The 25,446-nt window shown below is 42.5% G+C and overlaps 1 long non-coding RNA gene across 1 annotated transcript in view; it reads right to left on the reverse strand.

Annotated features, from left to right (window-relative positions):
- Nucleotides 1–7,170, reverse strand: part of LOC138763803 (uncharacterized) — a 28,416-nt gene extending 21,246 nt beyond the window's left edge. Inside the window, exon 1 of the long non-coding RNA XR_011357822.1 lies at nt 7,087–7,170. This is a non-coding gene — a long non-coding RNA (uncharacterized lncRNA). The remainder of the gene's footprint in view (nt 1–7,086) is intronic.
- Nucleotides 7,171–25,446: the final 18,276 nt, after the last annotated feature.

Here is a 25,446-nt window from a genome sequence, read left to right on the forward strand (position 1 = left end):
ATCGGGCACACAAAACTCAAAAAGGTCAACCAGTTTACCTATCTCGGGTGCACCATTTCATCAGATGCAAGGATCGAAAATGAGATAGACAACAGACTCGCCAAGGCAAATAGCGCCTTTGGAAGACTACACAAAAGAGTCTGGAAAAACAACCACCTGAAGAAACACACAAAGATCAGCGTGTACAGAGCCGTTGTCATACCCACACTCCTGTTCAGCTCTGAATCATGGGTCCTCTACCGGCATCACCTAGAACGCCTCCACCAGCGTTGTCTCCGCTCCATCCTCAACATTCATTGGAGCGACTTCATCCCTAACATCGAAGTACTCAAGATAGCAGAGGCCGACAGCATCGAATCCACGCTGCTGAAGATCCAACTGCGTTGGGTAGGTCACATCTCCAGAATGGAGGACCAATGCCTTCCCAAGATCGTGTTATATGGCGAGCTCTCCACTGGCCACCGTGACAGAGGTGCACCAAAGAAGAGGTACAAGGACTGCCTAAAGAAATCTCTTGGTGCCTGCCACATTGACCACTGCCAGTGGGCTGATAGCGCCTCAAATTGTGCACCTTGGCGCCTCACAGTTTGGCGGGCAGCAACCTCCTTTGAAGAAGACCGCAGAGCCCACCTCACTAACAAAAGACAAAGGAGGAAAAACCCAACACCCAACCCCAACCAACCAATTTTCCCTTGCAACTGCTGCAACCGTGTCTGCCTGTCCCGTATCGGACTTGTCAGCCACAAATGAGCCTGCAGCTGACGTGGACATTACCCCTCCATAAATCTTCATCCACGAAGCCAAGCCAAAGAAGAAAGAGAAAGAAGAAGAAGACATAGGAGCAGAAATCGGTTATTCAGCCCATCGAGTCTACCCTGCCATTTAATCATGAGCTGATCCATCAGCTCCACTGTCTTACCTTCTTCTCCCCATAACCTTTGATGCCCTAGCTTATCAAGAACCTATCAATCCCTGCCTTAAATGCACCTAATGACCTGGCATCTACAACCACCTGTGGCAACAAATTCCACAGATTTACAGCCTCTGGCTGAAAAATTCTGATGTGTCTCTGTTCTAAGCAGGTGCCTTTTAATCCTGAATTTATGACCTTTTGTCCTAGACTCTCCCACCATGGGGAAACAACCTTTCAACATTCAAAATGATTCAATGAAATCCTCTCTTATTCTTCTAAATTTAAAAAAATGGCCAAGAGCTTCAAACACTCCTTGTATGAAAACCTTTTCATTCTCAGAATCATCCTAGTGAAGCTCCTTTGTACCCTCCCCCAATGACAGCACATCCCTTTTTTTTTGAATATTTAAAAATTTTAAAACCATGTCCATGTATACATATTCAATAAAGTTACAAGATAAAAAAAAATATAAATAAAACTCACCATCCCTCCCTCCCCCCTCCACTCACCCAGAATATATCAAAAGAAAGAGTTGGGAGAATATCAAAAATAAAATCTCAATACTACTAATAATGGAACAGTGAGTCCTTCAAGTTTTTAAACCAACATATTGTAAGTATGGGCTCCATATGTTTGAAGAATTGATACTTATTACATAAATTATTTTCTCAGTGGAATACAATTATGCATCTCTCCATCCCTAAATCTGTATCTGATTTCCAAATAATGGCTGTGCATTTCCTAGAAACAGCTAAAGTTCAATTTGATACATAGTTAACCTTAATTGAGGTCTAACCACTTTAATATTGCCCAACAAAAATAACCAGATCCTGTGGGAGTTTAACCCCTAATTTTTTTTTCCCAAAAAATTCCTACATCTAACTAAAAAGGTGACCTTGCAGAAATTTATAAAATTAGTACCATAGATAAGATGTAGATTTTTCTCCAAGGCATGGGAGTCTTGAACAAGAAGGCACAAGCTTAAGGTGAGAGAGAAAACATTTAAGGAAGATCTGGAAGGAGACAGGGGAGGCAGGCACTATCACCATGTTTAAAATGTGGACAGGTACTTGGATATTTTAATTTTCCTATTAGATGCTATATTGCTTGGATTCTTAGCTATAATTACTGAATGGAAACGTGGCATACAGTTCCACTCAAGTGGTGCAATTACTGGTACAAAACTGCTGTTGTAAGTGAAGGCTGAACAACAAGAAGGTCATGCATATAGTTACAGCTAAAACTATTCTGAGTACATTTATGATACCAAATAATGCTTTCCTGTAAATCAACAAAATGTAGATGTTCAAACTAAAATCTTATGATGATGCATTACATATAGAAACTTCAATCATTTTTGTTAATTTTCAGCTTCACCACTAGGTGGACGTGCAGGTTAACATTCTGTTGTGGGTTCATCTCATTGAAGAATTGTTTGTCAAATAAATAATTGAAAAACACAAATATTGCAGATGCTGTTCTGCAAATTAATATTTGTGCATTGTCTTTTTTGTGCTGTGTTTTAAAGCAACATTTCCTTGGAATAAAAATTACTTTTATAAATACCAATGTTTCCAGAACTGCCTTTCCTACTCTATTACAATTTTTTTTCCCTTTAAATGTTTGGTTGGAACATTGTATTTCAAAAAATCAGACTGTTTTTTGCCATTCATCATTCTTGAATCTTGTTGCTTGGCAGTTTATTATTTATTTAAGTGTTAGCTGGATCCTTGCTTATAGTATTCTTACTGTACTGATGGAAATTTTTTGATGATAGTCTTCCCATCTTAAGTTCTTTTCAATTCTTTGTTACATGCTTGTGTTTCAAAATTATTTACTGAACTGTAAAGCATTTTGGATGCAATATGTTGGCATTTATGTCTAAATAAAGGACAAGGTCATTTTTTAGGTCCTAACTGAACATTAATGCTGAGTAAAAACACAAAAATGTTGAAAGAACTGAACAGATCTCACAGCGTCTAGATAAGGTATCAATGCTCTTTGAACAGAAAGGAAGAAAAACATTTACATGGAAGCATTTTAAGACCTCTTTTAAAACAGAGAGTGGCTGGTATATGGAACAAACATCACTAAGGGGGTGCAGATGGCACCGGGTGACACCATCAGAATGACTGTATAAAATTTTTGTGCAGTGTTTTAACAGAAATGTATTGTTTTTTCATAAAAATAACCCTGTAGTTAGTTGTAATAACAGAAACATTTTTTGTAAGCCTAGGTTACATGTATCAATATACCTACAAGGTGAAAACGCTATGCTAATTTACTTTCTGAACCTTCTAATGCGCTCCAGTCAGAGCTGTCATTATGACCCAAGTACAATGATGCTTCCAATCACATGGTTTCCTCTGCACGCGCTACAAACACATGCTGTTGTTTTCATTGCTGCTGGTGTTTTTATAGACACAGCTTTTGTCCAATTTTCTGGCGTTTTCACTACAATATTGTGGTAATTAGTATTTGTTAATCTCTATCAATAGGTTTTCTGAGAATGAAGTAATTCAAGGAAAATAAGGAGAAAGATCAAAAAAAGGCTTTTAGCTCAGTTGTTTAATGTAATTCAATGTAGAAAGATTTTAACATAACAATTACAGCACGGAAACAGGCCATTAGGCCCTTCTAGTCCGCACCGAACCAAACACCCCTCTCTAGTCCCACCTCCCTGCACAATGCCCATAACCCTCCATCTTCTTCTCATCCATATACCTGTCCAACCTTTTCTTAAATAATACAATTGACTCCGCCGCCACTATTTCTCCCGGAAGATCATTCCACACGGCTACCACTCAGCTACTAACAATTTGTTGTTAGTATTCATACAATCCAAGAAATATATTTAAGCAATTTACAACTATATCACATGCTATATTTTTTCAAATATTGCTAATTTGTCTTTTTTGTGCAGGGACATTCTATCCTGCTACATGGAGTGCATACGTCAATATTTATTTTGAATTCTATTGTTTTCTTACCAAATTTTCACTTTAACCTCCTGAAATGATGTAAATATATTTATGCTGTGTGTACAATATTGTAATTTAAAGGTGTAATTTGAATTTTGCTAGTTTATCTCACTACTATTAAAATTACATTCAGTGATATGTGGGAATTACAATTTATGAGAGACATTAGCACAAAAAGCACTGCTAAGGATTCTGTATGGTCTGGTATGGGAGGAGGTCTATAATGGGGTGGGATGAAACCAACCCTAATGATGCCACTGGAGATGGTTGAAGCAAGGACTATTGCAATATTTGAGACACATTTAGACAGATACATGTATAGAATAGTTTGAGGGGTATGGGCCGTATGTAGGCAGGTGGGACATTTTGGACAGCATGGGCAAGTTGGGCCAAAGGGCCTGTTTCCATGCTGTATGACGGTGACCTCAGGGTATTGCTTTACAGCCAATAAACAGCGTCTAATTGTGCCATTGAACTTCAATTTAAATCAAGAGTATAATGTCACAAGTGAAAGATTTATTTCTTACCTTAATTGTCATTGATATCAACATAGGTTTTCTGACAGAATCAGAATTTATTGTCATGAACAAGTCTTGAAATTCATTGTTTTGCAGCAGTATCACAGAGCAAACATTCATAATATAATTATTTTACACCATTACTATAAAAATGTAAAAATAATAGTGCATGAAAAGTAAGGCTGTGTTTTTGGTTCATTGATTATTCAGGAATCTGATGGCAGTGGGGAAGAAGCTGTTCTTGTGCTCAGCTTTAGGCTCCTGCACCTTTTTCCCAATGGTAGCAGAGTGAAAAGGGGATGGCCTGGGTGATGGGGGTCTTTGAGGGTAGAGGCTGCTTTTTTTTTTAAAGTTATTGCCTCATGTAGATATCCTTGATGGAGTGAAGTCTTCATGGTGCCCTCATAGTAGTTTGAGAGTCTTCGGTGGCATGCCAAATCTTCTCAGGCGCCTCACAAAGTATAGCCGCTGGTGAGCCTTTGTGATTACATCAATGTGGAGGTGCCAGGGCAGATTGTGGTGAACTGCTGTACACTCTTTAATCTGGCTCTGCCCCCTCCTGTGACTCTACCCATGGCTCCTCCCCCTTGACCTTGTATAAAGTCTCCATCACCATACCCCCTCCCCAGAAAGCCTGGGTGACAGCACAGGATGACTTTCAAGTTTATTGTAAATAACAGCCGATTGTTCTGTAACTCAATTCTTTTGAGTTGTTGATAATGCATCAATTTTATTTGCAATATTTTTTTCCAAAGATTGAACAACTCTTGAACCTGATCAGCTGGAGATAGACCCACAATCACTAGAAGCTTCAGACTGCTTTGAACACTGGCTACACTGCTTTGAGGTTTTTCTACAGAACTCCACCGGAGTCGTGGCCACAGAAGCAAACCAGCTGCACCTACTCTTCTCCAGGGTCGGACATTGAGTGTTCATGATTATCAGGGAAGCTTCAATGTACACAGAGGTAATGGACATACTCAAGGACAGTACAGGGAGAAAGTTAATGAAGTATATGCCAGGCACATGCTGGCTACCTACAGACAGTGGCCAGGTGAATTGAGCAATGAATTCCTCTAGGCCCTGTGTGAACTCGCACAGGCATGAAACTTCCAGTCGGAGTCGGCCGCCCAGAATACGAAGGATGTAATCCGGGATGCTTATGTTGTAGGCATCAACTCAGGAATCAGCCAGAGGCTACTCGAGCAGAGTAAGTTAAACTCAAGAGGGTGATCAACCTCATGAAATTACTGGAGATCGCCCTCTGTAACATGGAAGCATACTCAGCAAATGGCACGTGATCTGTACAGGGGCTGCCATCTTGGGACTCCGGTTCACAGGCCAGCAGCCCGCTATCATGTTCGATGAGTGAACCTACCACAGCCGCAGTCTCCCAGGAGCACCCAAAGTGCTACTTTTGAGGTCAACCAAAGCATCCCCAAAAATGCCCGGTGAAAGATGCAACGAGCTCAAAATGCAGAAAGAAGGGGCACTAAGCGAAGGTATGTCAATCAAAGCTGCCTACCAGGTCGAACACCACAGTGTGTGCAGCATGGGTGCCTCCATCTTGGCTGTCATTAACTTCTTGGGACAACCACCCTGCCACATGGGGGCTTGTAATGAAAGATTCTAACCGTAGTTTTTACTTTTGCAGCCTTTGCTTCTGCAAGGCTGAGAACCTGCTTGTGTTTTTAGAATCAGCAGACATAAGCTAAATTCCACCGATGGGCCAGAGATGCAATTATCTGACGAAAGGACATCTGTGTTCCAAGAACATTTAATTTTCCTGCTTGTTTTGGTCACAGACTGTCAGAGGCCTAGCCTTGATGCAAAATAAACTATTGTATTCAAAGTGATAAGCTGAAAATTACATTATTCGATAGAAGCCTAGCATGCTAGCTTGCTCGCTTATCTTTCTTGCTGTGCTGGGAATAGGTGCTTGGGTCAGCAGTTTTTGGGTAATATAAGTCATGGTTCCGCTGCTGAAGTTTGAGACTCTCCGAGAGGTGGCAACATCTCTCAGCAAGAAGAAGAACTTATACAGTCCAGCCAACGTCCTGGTTGGGGGAGGTGGAGAAGATGCTACCGGCGCCCTGACAACCTACTACAAGTGTGTAGTCTTTGCCTCGCTTCGGCAGTTGGGACCAGTCCAGGCGTTGATAAGTATAGTTGGGAAGGGCTTGCATATTGTAGTTTGAAATCAGCTTTTGAATTTGTAATAAACATTTGTATAAACTGAACTGCTCTCGGTGTGTGTGTCCATTTTCTTTTGGTAGCTCAAACACTGTGACCAATCTAAAATGAACAAAATGAGAGGTATAAGTTTAAACAAGACAGGGCTGCCATCTTGATGCCACCAACCTCTGGGGATAATCACGCCTCTGCTTAGGTGCCACCATTATGCTCCCAGACTATGATTCAGCATGGGCCAAACTATGAACCAACTCTAGCCTCTGTGGTGGTGGACCAAAGCAGTCCACATCAACTCTCCTGGTCTGTAATGGACATCTCAATCAATGATCAGGTGACAAGATGCCTTTTTGATAGGAGGAACACAGAGAGTTTTATCCACCCCAATATGGTGCAGCATTATTTCCTTAAAGGAAACGCCAGTAAGCTATAAAGTGGCCCTGGCCTCAAGGTCCCACTTAACCAAGAATCGCAGCTACAGTACCTTGATGCTGATCGTGCAGGGCTTGACTTACAGGAACTTTAAACACTTTATTAGGCCACAGCTCTGTGCACCAGTGGTGCTGGGTTTGGACTTTCAGTGACTCCTCAGGAGTGTCACAATGCAATATGATGGTCCCCTCACCCACCCCCACCATGGTTGGCAGCCTGCAGTTCATCAGCACGCCACCCCCACTGCCCCCTTCCCTTCCAGCCTAAATGACACATGGTCTCTCTACTCTCCGTATCAATCTCCCACCACTGTTTGCCAACCTCACCCCCAACTCTAAGCCAGTAGCTACAAAAAGCAGGCAAAATATTGAAGGGGACTGGGTATTTATTAAAGTGGAGATCTGGAAACTCCTGAATGAGGGGTTCATTAAGCCCAGTACGAACCAATGGAGAGCCCAAGTGGTGGTGATCAAGGATGGGGTTAAACATAGGATGGTGACCGGTATACACAGCTGGATGCATATCCCCCTCCCTTGCATTGCAGGCATGGTCAATCAAATTTCCCAATATTGTGTGTTCTCCACAATTGACCTGAAATCCACCTATCACCAGCTCCCCATCTGTCTGGAGGACTGCCAGTATACCGCCTTTGAGCCAGATAGCTGCCACTACCAATTCCTCAGGTCCCCTTTGGTGTTACCAATGGTGGCTCTATTTTCCAGCAGGAGATGGACCAGATGATGGACCAAAATGACCTTCGTGCCATCTTCCCCTACCTGAATAACATCACGATCTGTGGCCATAACCTGCAAGATTATGGCACCAACCGCCAGAAATTCTCACAACAGCCAAATGCCTAAACCACACCTACAACAGGAATAAACGTGTTTTCTGCACAGCCTGCCTGGCAATCCTCGGATGTGTTGTGGAGATTGAGGTTACTGGCCCCTGAACCCGAGCACACGCAGCCATTGCTAGAGCTCTCCCTTCCCCAAATCCTCAAGACCCTAAAAAGGTACCTGGGGTTCTTTTCATACTACGCCCAGTGCATGCCCATTTATGTGGATAAAGCTCACCCCCTTATCAAGTCCACATCTTTGCCCCTGACATGAGAGGCCTGTGCAGCCTTCAGTTGGATAAACGAGGTCATTGCAAAAACCGTAACGTATGTGGTGGATGAATCTGCCCAATTTCAGGTGGAGAGCGATGCGTCCAATTTTGCCCTAGCTGCCACTCTGAACCAGGCAGGTCAGCCAGTAGCCTTTTTCTCTCATACTCTCCAGGGTATTGAAATCTAATACTCCTCCATCGAGAATGAGACTCGGGCAATAGGTGAGGTGGTATAGCACTGGAGACTTTACCTGTCCAGCAGATGTTCTACCCTGCTCATGGATCAATAGGCTGTGGCAATTATGTTCAACAATAAACAGCAGGGTAAGATAAAAAATAATAAAATTTTGAGATGGAGGATTGAACTCTCCACCTTTTACTATGATATTCTGTATTGGTTGGGGGAAGCTCACTGAGCCCCCAGACTCCCTACCCTGTGAGACAAGTGCTAATGCCAAGATAGACCACCTTAAGACCCTCTACAATGACCTCCTCTGCCACCCTGTTGTCACTTCTTCAAATCTCGTAATCTGCTGTACTCCATCGAGGAGGTCAGAGACATGTCCAGGGACTGCCGGGTCTCCGTAGAGTGCAAACCGCACATTTACCAACCGGATAGGGCACACTTAGTGAAAGCTACACAGATATTTGAATGCCTGAATATGGATTTCAAGAGCCCCCTCCCCCCACCAACCGCAATGTGTATTCCATCACAGTCATCGATGAGTATTCACATTTCCTCTTTGCTATCCCTTGACCAGACAAGACTACCACCACAGTCACCAGGGCACTCCACAACTTGTTCATTCTATTTGGGTACGCATCATATGTCCACAGTGACCAGGGGTCCTCAATCATGACCGATGAGCTGTGCCAATACCTGATGGCCAGAGGTATCGCACCAGCCGGACCACTAGTTATAACCCCCAAGGGAACAGCTAGGTAGAGAAGAAGAATGCTACTGTGTGGAAGGCCATCCCCTTAAGTCTAGGGGGCTGCCTGTCTCTCACTGGCAGGAGGTCCTTCCCGAGGTGATCCACATTATTAGGTTGCTGCTATGTACTACCACCAATGCTACCCCTCACAATCTAATTTTATCCTTCCCCAGGAAGTCCACATCAGGGACCACTCTGCCATCCTGGTTGATGTACCCAGGGCCAGTCCTGCTATAGAAGCAGGTGAGGGGCCATAAAACCGACCCACTGGTCGAAAGGGACCAGTTCCTCCACTCAAGCCCCCAATACACGTATGTGGCCTACCTGGATGGCTGCGAGGGAACTGTCTCCATCCAGGACTTTGCATGTGCGGTGGGTGGGGGTGGAACACCCAAGGAGCATACCCACCAAATCACATCGTCCCCACCAAATCACATCCTCCTCTCTCATGGACACGCACTAAATACCATGGCAACCTAACCCCGCCCCAGTCACTCTGGTCGAACTTCTACACCCCCAGCAGGTTGACACAGCATTGGAGGTCCAGAAAGAATCTATGGCCCAAGCTACAGCAGTGCAACCGACTCTCTGCCAGTCTCAATGGAAGACCAGACTGCCGGATAGATTTAACCTCAAAGACTTTTCTAAGTCTTTGTGTCCCACATCATCTCACTGGACAAAAAAAAACAAAGGGTGAATGTGGTGAACTGCTGTACACTCTTTAATCTGGCTCCGTCCCATCCTGTGACTGGACCCATGGCTCCTCCCTCTTGACCCAGTATAAAGGCTCCAACAACACCACCACCCCTCCCCAGAAAAGACTGGGTCACAGCACAGGATGACTTCCAAGTTTATTGTAAATAAAAGTCTATTGTTCTGTAACTCAATGCCTTTGTGTTATTTATAGTGCATCACAGATCCTCAGAGAATTTGAAGTTCTTGACCCTCTACTACTGAGCCCTCGATCAAGACTGGATTATGCTCCCCCCAACTTCCTTCTGAAGTCCACAATCATCTCTTTAGTTTTGCTGATGTTGAGCACAAGGTTATCATTACACCATTGAACAAGCTGATTTACCTCCCTCCTGTCCACTTCCTCATTGCCATTTGTGATTATGCCGACAACTGTGGGGTCAGTGGCAAATTTATAGATAGTATTGGAGTTATGCCTGGCCACACAGTCATGGGTGTATAGTGAGTAGAGCTGTGGGCTAAGCACATATCCTTGGGGTGCACCTGTGTTGATAGTGAGGAGGAGATGTTGTTTCCAATTTCGACTTACTATAGTCTTTCAATGAGAAACTTAAGGATCCAGTGGCAGAGGGGGGATACAGAGGCCTAGAGTTTGTAGCTTTTTGACATGACTGAGGGGATAATGGTATTGAAGGCCAAGCTGTAGTCTATGAAGAGCAGCTGTATGTATGAATTGCTGTTTTCGAGGTGATCCAAAGCTGAGTGGAAAGCCAGCAATATTACATCTGCTGTGGAGCGATTGTAATGATAGGCAAATTGCAGTGGTTCCAGATCTTTGCTTAGTGTGACAGAGTATATAGAAATAGTTTTGGGAGATAAAATGGGAAAGGTTTGTTAGAGTAGATCACATGCAAACACTTTAAAACAGATCTTATTTTAAATACTGGAGACACAGTGGCTTCTCACATCTTTTTTGCAAGAGCTTTGAAGAGTGCTCCAGAGACGTCACTAATGGATTATTGTTTATCAAGGCAAAAGATGAAAGAGCAGGCTGGAGCTGCTATTGTCTGCAGGAGAGTTTTGCTGTTGTAAGAGTGTCATGTGGTTTTGCAAGCAGAGAGAGTCAAACAGACTTTCTCTCAGTCTCAGTGAGAGAGAGAGTGTTGACGGTGTTACAACCAGCAAGAAGTTGCTGGGACTGAAACAGGACAAGCTGGCAAGTTTTTGGAAGACAGCCTGGTTGAAGCCCTTTTGATTCATGCAAGAGGAAAGGACTGGCTGTCTATTGTTTCACTTGGAATAAGAAACAGAAAGGAACTTTGTGGTGACCTGAAAGAAAGATGTTATCATCTGGAAAATACTGATGGGGCAAGTTTTGTCAGCAAGACACTGAGGTGACTGATCGAAGTACATCAGTTGTGGATGTCCTGGAACAACACATGTCTCTCAGAAAACCAACAAGAACCTTCCTGAGCAGTAACCATTTACCTTTCAGGCACTAAAGCCTGATGAACTTTATACATTTAAATTCTGTGCACAGTATACGAATTGCCTGCAACCAGTAAACTTAGAGGAATAAGAAGTGAGATTGGACTGTGAACCAAAGAACTTTTCTGAACTTGCACATTACATACACGTGCGCTTAGAATTAGAAGGGGGTTAAGTTAGGTAAAGTAAGTTAATAGGGATAAGTTAAAGTGTAATTTTGTTTTCATGTTTAAAGATAATTAAAATCAACTTTTGTTTAAGTAACCATTTGTCTTGGTGAATATCTATTGCTGCTGGGTTTTGAGATCCTCTGGGCTTGTAACATTAGGTACATATTAATTCTGGCCATGACCAGCCTCTTCAAGCATTTCACCACAGTAGAAGTTGGTGCTATTGGGCGGGAGTCATTGAGGCAGCTCATACTACTCTTCTTGGGTACTGGGATGATTGATGCTCTTTTGAAGCAGGTGGGAACCTCTGACTGCCTCCGAGAGGTTGAAAATATCCATGAACACTAGTTGGTTGGCACAGATTTTCAGTACCCTGCCAGGTATGCTGTCAGGGCCTGACACCTTGCAAGGATTCACCCTCTTGAATGATGTTCTGACAATGCCCTCAGAGACAGATATCACAGGGTCCTCAGCCTTTGCAGAGATTCTAGTAGGCACTGTTTGGTTCTTCTCAAAGCAGGCATAGAAGGTGTTCAGCTCATCAGGTAGTGAAACATCAAAGCTGTCTATAGTGTTCACCTTCTCTTTGTAGGCTGTAATGGTCATAACTGGATGTATGTCTTATGAGACATCTATTAGATGAGATTCAACTTTAGTGCCATTGTGCTAAATACAGATACAAAGCCAATTAAATGCAATTAACATCTAACAAGACGTACAAAAAATAGTGCTATTTACAAATAACTGTGAATAAAAGCAAGAGCTACAGCAAACAAACAAGTATAAAAGTATTGACAGTACAATATGGGTACAATACAGTTCAGCTCTGTGATGTAAGGTTCAGTACAGTCACAGACTCAGGAAAGAAGCTCTGCCTGAGCCTGATATTTTGGGACCACAGGCTCCTGTAGCGACTACTGGGTGGAAGGAGAGTGAAAAGACCATAGTTAGGGTGAGATACATCCTTGATGATGCTTTTTGCCCTGCCCAAGCAGTGTTTCTGATAGATGTTCTCAATGGTGGGGAATTGATGCCGATAATCCACTAGGCAGTTCTTGCCACACACTGGAGTGCTTTATGGTCCAATATGAGACGGTTGCCCTACCACACTAACGAGCCATAGGTGAGTACAATGGTATAAAGGTAAAAATACATCAGTATCCTGGGAAAGGTGTGGGCTTCTTAATGAACTGTAGGAAGTAAGGGTGCTGTTGTGCCTTTTTGATCAGGATGGAGGAGTTCAGGGGGCCATATCACAAATGCAGAACCATATTTGACTTTCAGAATGAACTTGATAAGGTTCCATGATCCTGGAAGCTCGCAAACTTTATTGAGATTGCTGGTGACATGATTGCTTCTATTTGCTGTTTATGCAAAAATCCATTTGAATTTTTAAAAAATTTTATTTATCAGGTTCTTTTTCTTTATTTTTAAAATATTTGTATTGAGCTTATCATATAAGCATAAATGCAGAATTAACAATTACATAATAATTAATTTGCGTACAAGTAAGCACGCATGCACAAAAAGCCAATGAGAAAAAAGTAGATAAAACTACATCAATAATTGCTTATAATACATCAAAAATATTTTATTGAAATGATCTGTGACCACGTTAAACCCATTTGTTGAAATAACTTGTATAAAATAAAGCAAAAGAAAAAGACTAATCCTAATCTATCCCCTCTCTTGAATCAAGGTTATCTTATAAATTAATTTTAAAAATCAATAATGTGGAACCACTGGTGACCCCCGGAGAACAGGCAATGAATCACCGGAACATATAATAATTTTTAATTTTTCCAATGATAAAAAAAATTCTACATCTATCAGATTCTTACACTGATGGGGTTTTTTTTGCCAGAACCTAGATAGAGTGTTTTGTTGGGATTCCCACTGGAAAAATATTGGAAACTCTCTTGTTTCAATTAACTTAAATTGAATGTGTAGGGACGTTAGTCACTGTATCAACAATTCACTCAGTGTGCATAACCATATAAAATTGTCCTCTACAATGCCATCATCTATTTTAAACTTGCTATCTCAATGAAGAATGTATTTGCACCCCTAGGTGTCTCCCTGCTTCCAGCTTTTCATTGAATATATTAACCATATAACCATATAACCATTTACGGACCCTTACTTTTCTTGTTTGTCTTAAAATGAATAATTTCTCACTTTTCCTAATTATTTTCATAATTCTTGAATCCTTTAGATTCTAAAATTACTCTGGCCAAACCCATATAATAAGAATAAAGTGATATAATTTGTAATGGCAACATGGATAATTTACCCTAACTTGGTTTTTTGTCCGTGAGTCATCTTTCCACCCAGGTAGTTATATTTCTTCATTCTAAAGCCTGAATGATTGTATCCAACATGCTGAAAATATTTATTTATTTTAGGGGATTGATTCCAAGGCCAGTGTTAATTATTGCTCATGCCTAACAGCAATTGAGAAGAAAGTGATGAGCAATCTGCCTAGGCTAAGGCAGCCTATTTAATAAAAATACTCTCACCATGTTAAGGAGAGGGTGTTTCAGGATTTAGACTCATTGACAATGGAGGAGCAAGTCAAGAAGGTTTACAACTTGGAGGAGAACCTGCAGATGTTATCTTGAGCCTGTACATCCTGCTGTCAAAATAAACTGGTGTACACCTGCGGTCACCTTGTAGATAAGACAATAGACAATAGACAATGGAGTATGCCATTCGGTCCATTGAGCCAGCTCCACCATTCATTTAGATCGTGGCTGATCTTCCACTATCAGTACCCTGTCCCTGCCTTCTCCCCATAACCCTTAATTCTCATGTCCACAAGAACCTTATCTAATTCCCTCTTGATCTTATCCAAAAAACCTGCCTCTACTACCTTCTGCAGCAAAGCATTCCACAGGCCAACAAATCTCTGGGTTAAAAAAAATTCTCATCTCTGTCCTAAAGGGCCTTCCCTGCATTCTTAAACTATGGCCTCTAGTCCTAGCTACCCCGAACATCGGGAGCATGTAATCAGTTCCTATCGTGTCCAATCCCTTAATAATCTTATATGCCTCAATCATATCTCCCTCATCCTTCTAAATTCCAACATATACAACCCCAGTTTATCCAACACTTCAGAATACATCAATTCTCCCATCCCGGGAACTAACCTTGTGAATCTATGCTGCACTCCCTCAATACTAAGAATGTCCTTCCTCAAATTAGGAGACCAGAACTGGACACAATACTCCAGGTGTGGTCTCACCAGGGCCCTGTAGTCTTTTCCCCTATTTATGAAGGCTAACATTTGCCTTTTTCACAGCTTGTTGAACCTGCATGCTAGCTTTTAATGAATAGACACTTTCAGGTGGCCAAAATCCCCCGATGTAAAGCTGCATATTATGCCCATATGCGGCTGTTGGGAGGCCACTTGAAAGCACAGAAGGTGCATGCGAGGCAAACTTTGTAAGCCTCCTCCAGGAGGGATAATGTCCGGAGCACTGAAATCCCCCCTGGCACCTGAATGCAGCCGCCTGAAAGCTGCTGCTAAGAGGATGACAATCAGCTGGCGAGCGCCTGACAGACTCCCTCCCCGCTGACGTCAGGACGGGGGTGGCCGGCGCAGGCTGCCCCATACTGATTCCACTTTCCCGCTCTCTCCCCACAGCCCTGCACAGCTGCCCCACAGTATGGGGACTGATACAGGGCTGTGGGGAGAGCACGGGGCAGTGGGATCAGTGCGGGGATCGACATGGAGCTATGGGGAGAGAGCGGGGAAGTGGGATCAGTATGGGGACAGCCCACGCTGGCCGCCCCATTGTTGACAGCCTGCGCTGGCTGCCCCAGCTCTGACAGCCAGCCACCCCAACCCTGACAGCCCGAGGGGACAGGAGCCGGAGTGCACTCTGAGGTGCCTTCCATGCAGATGTCCCTTTCAGATGGCCAGCACAGTGCTTTCAGCACTGCCACCTGAATGACCATTCCACAGGTCTGAATCCATTTCTGTAGGTGCATTCTTGGCAGAGAATGTACCTGAAAAAGCCTAATGATGTATAAGTACCCCTACATCACATTGCACTTCCCCAATCCCTAACTTGACTCCATTTAAATAATAATCTACCTTTCTGTTCCTGCCACCAAAGTGGATAACCTCACATTTATCCATATTAAACTGCATCTTCCATGCATCTGCCCACTCATCTAACCTGTCCAAGTCCCCTGCATTTTCCTGACATCCTCCTCACACTTCACACTGCCACCAAGTTTCGTGTCATTTGCAAATTTGCTAATGTTATTTATAATCCCCTTATCTAAATCATTAATATATATGAAAAACATCTGAGGACCCAGCACCGAGCCCTGCGGGACCCCACTTGTTATATCCTGCATTCCTGAAAGTGACCCGTTAATCCCTACTCTTTGTTTCCTATCTGTCAACCAATTTTCTATCCATGTCAGCATCTTACCCCTAATACCATGCTCTCTGATGTTGTCTAATAATCTCCTGTGCAGGACCTTATCAAAAACCTTCTGAAACACCACATCCACTGGCTCTCCCATCTCCATCCTCATCACATCCTTGAAAAATTTCAGAAAGTTAGTCCAGCATAATTTTCCCTTCAGAAATCCATGCTGACTTGTAATTATACTATTATTTCTGTCTAAGTGTTCTGTTATTTCTTCTATTATAAAAGATTCTAATATCTTCCCCACTACTGACGTCAGTCTAACCAGTCTGTGATTGCCTGTTTTCTCTCTCCCTCCCTTCTTAAAAAGTGGCACAACGTTAGCCACCCTCCAATCCACAGGCACCTCTCCTGAATCTATAGAACATTGGAAAATGTCGACCAATGCATCCACAATTTCAAGAGCAACCTCCTTAAGCACCCTGGGATGCAGTCCATCAGGCCCTGGGGACTTATCAGCCTTCAGTCCATTCAATTTACTCAAGACAGATGATTCTGAATCTGGATTTCCATCATTTCTTCCATTACTGTTAGAATTTCTATCAATTCCTTTAATAACGCAGGACCTCTACCCCCTATCTGACCTTTACTTGTATTTTCCTAGGTGAACACAGATCCAAAGTATCTGTTAAACTCGTCAGTCATAGCCTTGCTTCTCACAATAATTTCACCCATTTCTTCTTTTAAGGGCCCAATTTTAGTCCTAACTATTTTTTTCCTCTTTACTTACCTAAAGAAGCTTTTTATTATCTCTTTTTACATTAATGGCTAGTTTACCCTCATATCTCATTTTTTTCCTCCCATATTGCTTTCTTAGTTATCTTCTGTTGCTCTTTGAAGGTTTCCCAATCCTCTTTGCTATATTATACTTCCTCTCCTTGGTCTTGATACTGTCCTTGACTTCCTTTGTCAGCCACGGTTGCCCTTTGCTCACCTTAGAACATTTTTTCCTCTTTGGAATGAACTGGTCCTGTACCCTCTGAAAAATGCCCAGAAATACCTGCCACTTTTGTTCCACTGTTCTTCCATTGTATTTTGGCAAGGTCCTCCCTTATGACTGCATAATCCCCTTTATTCAATTGTTATATTGATACTTCCAACATTCTTTCCTTCTCTCTTTCAAATTGCAAATTAAAAATTACCACTATTTCCTAATGGCTCCCCTACTTCAAGGTCTCTTATAAAATCCACATTGTTACACAACACCAAATCCAGAATTGTCTTTCCCCTGGTGGGGTCCATCATGCGCTGCTCTAAGAATTTATCCCGATGACATTCTTTAAACTCACTTTCATGCAATCCCGCACCAACTAGATTTTCCCAGTCTACCTGCATGTTGAAATCCCCCATAACAATTGTATCATTACTATTTTAACATGTCATTCTTATCTCCTGATTTATTCTGCCTCCTATATCCAAGGTACTGTTTGGGGCCCTTGCAATTTCTCAACTCTATCCAAACAGACTCTACTCCACCTGCTTTTATGTCACTCCTTTTAAGGGACTGAAAATCATTCCTCACCAACAGAGCCACTCCACCCCCTCTACCCACCTGTCTGTCTTCTCAATAGGACATATACCCTGGAATATTAATTTCCCAATCCTGGCCCTCCTGCAACCATGTGCCCATTATTCCTATAACATCATACCCTCCAATATGCAGTTGAGCCTCATGCTCATCCATTTTATTTCTTATACCCCGTGTGTTCATGTATAATACCTTTAATCTGTTACTCCCCACACCCCTCACCTTGTTACCTGATGCACTTGGCCATACTCTGATCTCTTTCTGCTCCTTTTAATTTCACTGCCTATCTGAACTTTTCCCATTTTCTCTTTCCTATCCATTGCTCTATCACTCAGGTTCCCATTCCTCTGCCAAATTAGTTTAAACCATACCCAACACCTCTTTTGGGTTCAGGTGTAACCCGTCCTTCTTGTGGAGTTCATGCCTCCCCAAAAAGAGATCCCAATGGTTTAAGAATTTGAAACACTGCCTTCTGCATCAGCCCCTCAGCCACACATTCATTCGCCTTCTCCTTCCATTTTTTTCCCCCACTTGCACTTGACACAGGTAGTAATCCAGAGATCATTAACTTCAAGGTCCTGTCTCTTAGCTTCCATCCTAACTCACTGTAATCCCTCTTCTGGACTTCCTCCCTTTTTTAAAAATCTGTCATTGGTACCCACATGTACCAAGACATTAGACTGCTCACCTTCTCCTCTCAGAATACTCTGGACCCAACTTGAGATATCTTGCACCCTGGCACCTGGGAGGCAACACCATGCGGGTATATCTATCAGGCTCACAAGCTATGTTTGCAATAATAAGTGAGTTTCTTGTGTGTAATTGGAGCTCCCTGACAATGGAGTCCCCTGTGACCACTACATTCTTCTTCCTTCCCTTCTGCACCCAGCACCGGGTTCAGTGCCAGTGACTTGGTCACTGTGGCCATCCTCTGTCAGGTCATCCCCCTCAACACCATCGAATGCAATATACCTGCTGCTGAGAGGAATGGCCACAGAAGAGCTCTTCACTATCTTGACTTTCTTCTTCCCTCTCCTGATAGTTGCCCACTTACCTGACACCTCTAATCTAGGGGTAACTATCTCCCTGTACATCCTATCAATTACCTCTTCATTCTCCCTGACAAGCCGCAGATCATCAAGCTGCAACTCCATCTCCCTAATGTGGTCCTTAAGGAGCTGCATGCCGGTGCCCCCAGTGCAGGTGTGACCTTTGGGGAGGGTGAAGGTCCCATCAACCATCTCCTCATTCTCTCTAACAAACTATAGGTCATCAAGCTACAGTTCCAGTTCCCCAATGTAGTCTTTAAGGAACTGCATCTTGGTGCACCTGGGAGGGTGGAAGTCACCCATGGATCCCACATCTGACACCCAGAACAGAGCACTAACCCCATAGGCATGATTCTGAATTCTATATTAAACTTATTAAGAAAGGCAAATAATACAGCTTACCTTTCTCCTTGCCTGCTTTCGCCGAAGTCTGTTGAGCTAAAGCCTGGAAGACCCAAGTCCCACTTCTTCACTGTGTCACTCACTCACTGGGCCACTCCTTGTTCCTCCCCTCCTCTTATTGGTCCCTTACCAATTAAACCTGACCGGTAATTAAACTTCATGTACTTGCTGCCCTGTCGCTCAGCCAATGGACCTCCTCTTCAATCTCCTCGATGTTTCACAGTGTAGCTCCGTGCACCAATATTAGAGTGAATGTGTTAATCAAGCTATGTTTGCAATAATAAGTGAGTTTCTTGTGTGTTATTGGAGCTAGCATGTGAGCGGAGAATATTCCATTCTGCCCATAAATGTGTTTTTGGGTATCAGAGATTGAGTAATTTATTCCAAGCTTCTGACCTGCGCTTCTAGCGACAGATTGGTCCAGTTGAGTTTTGGGTCGGAAGTCATGCCCAGGACCTTGCTGATGCAAGAAGCAGTCATGGTAATGCCATTGAATAGAAAGAATAGACACACTCTCTCTTGTTTGAGATGGTATTAGCCTGATGTTTTGTAGCAAATATTAGCCATTGATTCATATTGTTTAGGTCTTGTGGTGTCACTGACTTGATGCTGTATTCTTTATTTCTTTCTAAGCTGTGGTAAATCAATGTCATGACAAATGATGACCTCATTGTGAGTTCCCAGTACCTTAGAATTTAAAATGGATAGTGATGAGGATTAACCCCTTACAGGAGATGTTGGGGAGGTCAAACTAAGATCCCCCCTGCCTTTTTATTAATAATACACTAGCTTGATTCATGATCCTCGAAGCACTTTTCTCTGCCCTCAGGGTGACAAGTCAGAAGATGAAGTATGGTTTACTTGCAGAGCATCTTCCAGAACAGATTGCCTGTGAAGTGGAGGGTGTCTTAGTGGATCCGGATGGTAATCTCCTATATGACATGCTTAAGGACCCTGTTGAAGGCAATTTTTTGGAAACAGTGGTTTCTTCGATGTTTACTTTGTCATGTCCAAGAGCATTTGCTGAGTATCTTTCAGATGTCCACCCTCGATCATGCTGACCTCATTATGGCTTTTTCCCCTAGTCAACAGGAGTAAATGGAACTGGAACAATTGCTTACTGTGCCTTATGAAGCTCCGGCACCTTTTCAATCGAAGATAATTGAGTTGGAGCAGCAAATTGCAACACTGACTATGCAGGATCAGGCTTTGGGCATGCAACGGATTTGGTGCATGCAGAGATTTGGTGCCGCTGCCTGGTCCTGTCAGCCACCTTGTGACTTATACAAATGGCAGTTGGGAAACGACCAGGTCTGGCAATAGAGGGAACTGCTGCCTATTAGCACATCAGCTCACATCTTTTCCTCAAGGACCATCTCTCAGGTGTTCAATTTCTTGTCAATTCTGGTGCAGAGATTTCTGTGATCCCTCAAACCACAGAGGAATGCAGACACCCCAATATGCCATGTGTTCTTTCAGCCGCAAATGATTCTCATATTCAAACATATGGCCAGTGGTTAGTCATGTTGGATTTTAGTCTCCACAAACCTTTTCGATGGGTTTTCGCAATTGCGAGTGTGGCAAATTCCATTTTGCGAGAGTATTTCTTGTCACGTTTTTCTTTATTGGTGGATTTGAAAAATCGCTGTGCCATGGACCACAGCTCTTGTATGCAAGTGAGCTCCTTTTGTCGTCACGCTAATATCCCACTGACTCCTGTCCTTTCTGAGCCTTGCACAAGAGACTTGGAGTCCTCTGGTCGTAGCTTGGGCCTGCAAATTACCCCCAGACCATCTTAAAATCACAAATTTGAAATTTGACCACATAGTCCACAGATCTGTCACTTGTGGGGCTTCTCCGTTGCATATGGTTCCAAAATAATCTCCTGGGGATTGGTTACCTTGTGGTGATTATTATCGTGCCCTGAACAATTCCACCGTGGCTGACCAATACAACATTTCCAATTTACAAGACTTTTCAGCAAACCTTCATGGCAACCATGTATTTGCAAAAATAGATCTAGTACATGCTTACTATCAGATTCCACTTGAGCCTTCTGATGTTGCGACGATGGCAGTAATTACCCCTTTCAGCACATATGAGTTTCTACGAATGTCGTTCACTCAGACCACATGGATCACATTCTGGCTGGCCTCGATTTTGTGTTTGTTTACATCGACGATATTCTGGTCGCAAGCGTGGATGAAGAGAGCACAAGTGCCACCTTATCTCATTGTTTCAGAGGCTTGATGAGCTTGACATTGTGATCAATCCAGTAAATGTGTTTTTGGCAATGTTGATCTTATATTTTTGGGACATAAAGTTATGCAACATGATATTTTGCCTGATGAATCAAAAGTGAGAAATTTGAGAATTTCCTACACCCATTACTTTTGCCTGGTTGCGATGTTTTTTAGTTATGATGAATTTTTATCTCCAATTTCTGCCAAATGCTGTAGCATCTCTATTACCTCTAATTGAACTACTAAAAGGATCCAATAAGTTTGTGACCAAAAGACCATTTAACTTTGGAAGATGATGCTGTGTGTTCTTTCAATGATGTGAAGACTGTGCTTGCTAATGCTATGATGCTTGTACATCAAAAGTCCAACACTTTGCTCTCTCTTACCACAAAAAGATCTGTCAATGCTGTGGGAGCAGTGTTAGAACGTCGAGTCCATGGGCAATTGGAACCTCTTGGATTTTTTTTCAGCCAAGCTATCACCGGCTCAGGCAAAGTATAATACACTTGGTCGTGAACTCTTGGCCATCTGTCTCGCAGTGTAACATTTTTGCTCTTTAATGGAAGGTCGTCCTTTCACCATTTATACAGAGCACCAGCCTCTTACGCATACTGTGAGTACAAGCACACATCTCTACTCACCCAGAAAGATTCAGCACTTGGACTTAGGACTATAGAACGTTGCAGCACAAAAAATAGGCCATTCGACCCTTCTGGTCTCTGCTGACCAATAAAATTAACTAGTCTCACTGACCTGCTCTCTCATTCCACATTCTAACCACTTTCCCCTAATGTTCCCCTTATACCTCTCCCCTTTCAGCCTAAAGCTATGACCTCTCGTATATATTTCCCCCAATCTAAGTGGAAACGTCCTACTCACATCTACTCTGTCTATACCCCTTATAATCTTATAAACTTCTATTAAGACTCCCCTGATTCTTCTTCGTTCCAAGGAGTATAGTCCTAATCTGTTTAATCTTTCCCTGTAACTCAACACCTGAAGACCTGGCAACACCTTCGTAAATCTTCTCTGTACTTTTTCAATCTTATTAATATCATTCCGGCAGCTGGGTGACCGGAACTACATACAATATTCTAAGTGTGGTATCACCAATTACTTGAATAACTTCAACATAACATTCCAATTTCTACACTCAGTACTTTTGTTTATAAAGTCTAAGATGCCAAAAACTTTCTTTGCAACCCTGTCCACATGCGACTCCACTTTCAGGGAACAATGTCTATGTATTCCCAGATCTCTTTGCTCCTCTGCACTCCTCATTTACTGTGTACATCCTATCCTGATTCACTCTTCCAAAGTGCAACACCTCACACTTGTCTGCATTAAATTCCATTAGCCATTTACTGGGTCAATTTCCCAGCTGGTCCAGATCCCCCTGCAAGCTTTGAAAATCTTCCTCACGCCTCCTATCTTTGTGTCATCAGCAAATTTGCTGATCCATTTCACCACGTTATCATTTAGGTCATTTATATAGATAACAAACAATAATGATCCTAACACAAATCCCTGAAGCATACCACTCAACACAGACCTCCAGTCTGAGAAGCAACCATCTACCACCACTCTGTTTCCTTCCACCAAGCCAATTTTGAATCCAGTTTGCAACCTCTCTATGTATACCTAGTGTCCTAGCCTTCTGAACCAACCTCTCATGTGGAACCTTACTGAAGTCCATATAGACAACATCCACATCTTTTCCCTCATCAAATTTCTTGGTAACTTCCTCAAATCACTCTACAAGATTTGTTAAACATGACCTACCATGCACATATCCATGCTGACTGTCCTTAATCAGCTGATGATGGTCCAAATAACTATATATCATATTTCTCAGAAATCCTTCAAATAATTTACATATTACCGACATCAGGCTCACTGGCATATAATTGCCTGGTTTACTCTTGGAGCCCTTCTTAAACAGCGGGACAACACGAGTCACCCTCCAATCCTCCAGCACCTCCTCCATAACTAAGGACATTTTGAATATATCCACTAAGCGGCACTGCAATTTCAGCACTTGTCTCCCTCAAGGTGTGTGGGAATATCATATCCAATCCAGGGGATTTGTCTACCTGGATTTGTTGCAAGAATTGCATCTTCTCTTGATTGGACTTCTACATATTGACTTCATCCTACAATTTTCATTGGGCATACGGCACATCTGAGGAAAACCGAATGCCGTGGCCAATGTCCTGTCGAGGCGCGACATTGATGCCTTACATAAAACTACTGCCATCGATTTCACTACCATGGATCATGTACAGCACACCGATCCAGATCTCATCCAGTATCACCGGATCAACTCTGAACTCCATCTTCAAGATGTGACCCTGGATGAATCGGGTGAAAAGTTAGTTGGTGATTTTTCCACAGGAAGGCCTGGGCCTTTTGTACCAGCAGCCATGAAGTGGGAGATTTTTGAATCTCTTCACAATCTATTGCTTCCTGGTAGAAGAGCATCAATCAAACTAGTTACAGAATGTTTTACCTGGCCTCATGTTAAACTGGATCTTGGATTATGGGCAAGGACCTGCTTGCTGTGTCAACGCTCTAATGTGCCAGATACACAAAATCCAAGGTGGGGGATTTTGTTGTTCTGGATTCCTGGTTCCAGCACATGCACCTAGATTTGATAGGCCTGCTTCCACATCTCAGGGATATACTTACCTGCTCATGTTTGAAGACTGGACTACAAGGTGGCGGTAGGCCATTCCTATCTCTGACATTTCTGTGGAGATGGTTGCTAGGGCTTTCATGGATCATTGGATTCCATCTTTTGGTATTCTGGTCACTATTACAATGGATCGAGGGTCTCAGTTCAAGTTGTCATGGTTCTGAGCTCTCACTGATCTTCTGGGGACGACCCATATTTGCACTACAGCTTACCATCCCAGGCCAAAGACTTCGTTGACTGTTTCTATCGACATTTGAAGGTGGTATTAACAGCAGATGGTGATGCATCTATCTGGAGTGAATGTTTGCCCATGGTTCTCCTCGGAGTGTGTACTGCTGTGAAGGCAGATCTTGGATGAATTGAACTCATATTCTCCTCCTCCTGATGAAGGCAAGTATGCAACCATGATAGTGTAATGCAGACAGGGCTTGTTTTATTTGTTGATAAGTTGCAAATGGAATTGAACTGTTCAACCATTAACAAAAACCACCACTTCTGACCTTTATGATGCAATGAAGGTTCCTGATAAATGAGTGGAAGATGGTTGGGCTGGGGACATGGTTGTGAGGAACCCTTACTTGACCTGGGTTGAGGATGATTGAAATATTGTTTGGATATCCAAGTATACAAGTTACAGGAATATATTTCCAGTTCCACAAGTTCCAACTGAGGAGGGTTCCATTTCCATTTCACCCAACAGATATCCAGTACACACTCTCTCTTGCACTTGTACTACAGCTCAAATTTAGGGCTTGTCATTTGAGTTGTAGCTCGATAATGATGCTGCTGAAGATGAACCATATTCACAGTAGCATTATCAAGGATAATCTGCCACTTATCATTTTTTTTTCCCCAATGGTAAAAATTAATGAGAATTTGAAGGAAGCTGCAAATGAAAACTATCGTAGGAAGGAAGATTACAGAATATTCTGGGAATGCAGCTATAGATTTCTGTTAACCTTCTCTTCCACTTCTACCACATATTAATTCTCAATAAAGCAGGTTATTAAAATTTCGGATGAGAAGTTGGTTTGCTTTTGGACACCATTTATCGACATGTTTGAATTGTGTGACAGGAGGGAGAGAATCTGTTTCAAGGTGAGGAGTTGGACTTTGACCCCATAATCCAGGTAAAGTTCAGAATCAGATAGTTGTGGTGATAGTACGTGCTTCACTTTGAAGTACAAACTAATCGATACAACCAAAATTGAGGACAAGGTGTGTTGAGCAATGGAGGTATCTAATGCCACAAAGGCATGTTATTACAGCCCAAAAAAAGATATAACTTTTGTCATATTATAAACTTAGAGTGGAATATCATCTCTGCCCATCTGGAAGATGTTGTTTATGTTGACATAAGGAACTGAATGTCCTTGCAGCTTCTCTGGTTTTCTCACTATAATTCTGGCAAAAGTAACAGGGATTTCATTGTAATGTGATGGAGCAACATATGCTCCATATGAATTCAACATGTAGAGTTTCAGAGCCAATACTCAATTATATTCAATTCAGATCTAAGTCATCCCATTTGTGTAGGGTGGATAGGAGGGGTGTTGAACGCTGAATCAATCAAAGGGAACTTGCAGCCCAATGAATATATAAGTATTGATTATTTGTAGAATGTGTTAACTGCCGTCGATGTTCTTTGTTTTAC

This window comes from Narcine bancroftii, chromosome 5 (assembly GCF_036971445.1).
Source record: "Narcine bancroftii isolate sNarBan1 chromosome 5, sNarBan1.hap1, whole genome shotgun sequence".
Classification (NCBI taxonomy): domain Eukaryota; kingdom Metazoa; phylum Chordata; class Chondrichthyes; order Torpediniformes; family Narcinidae; genus Narcine; species Narcine bancroftii.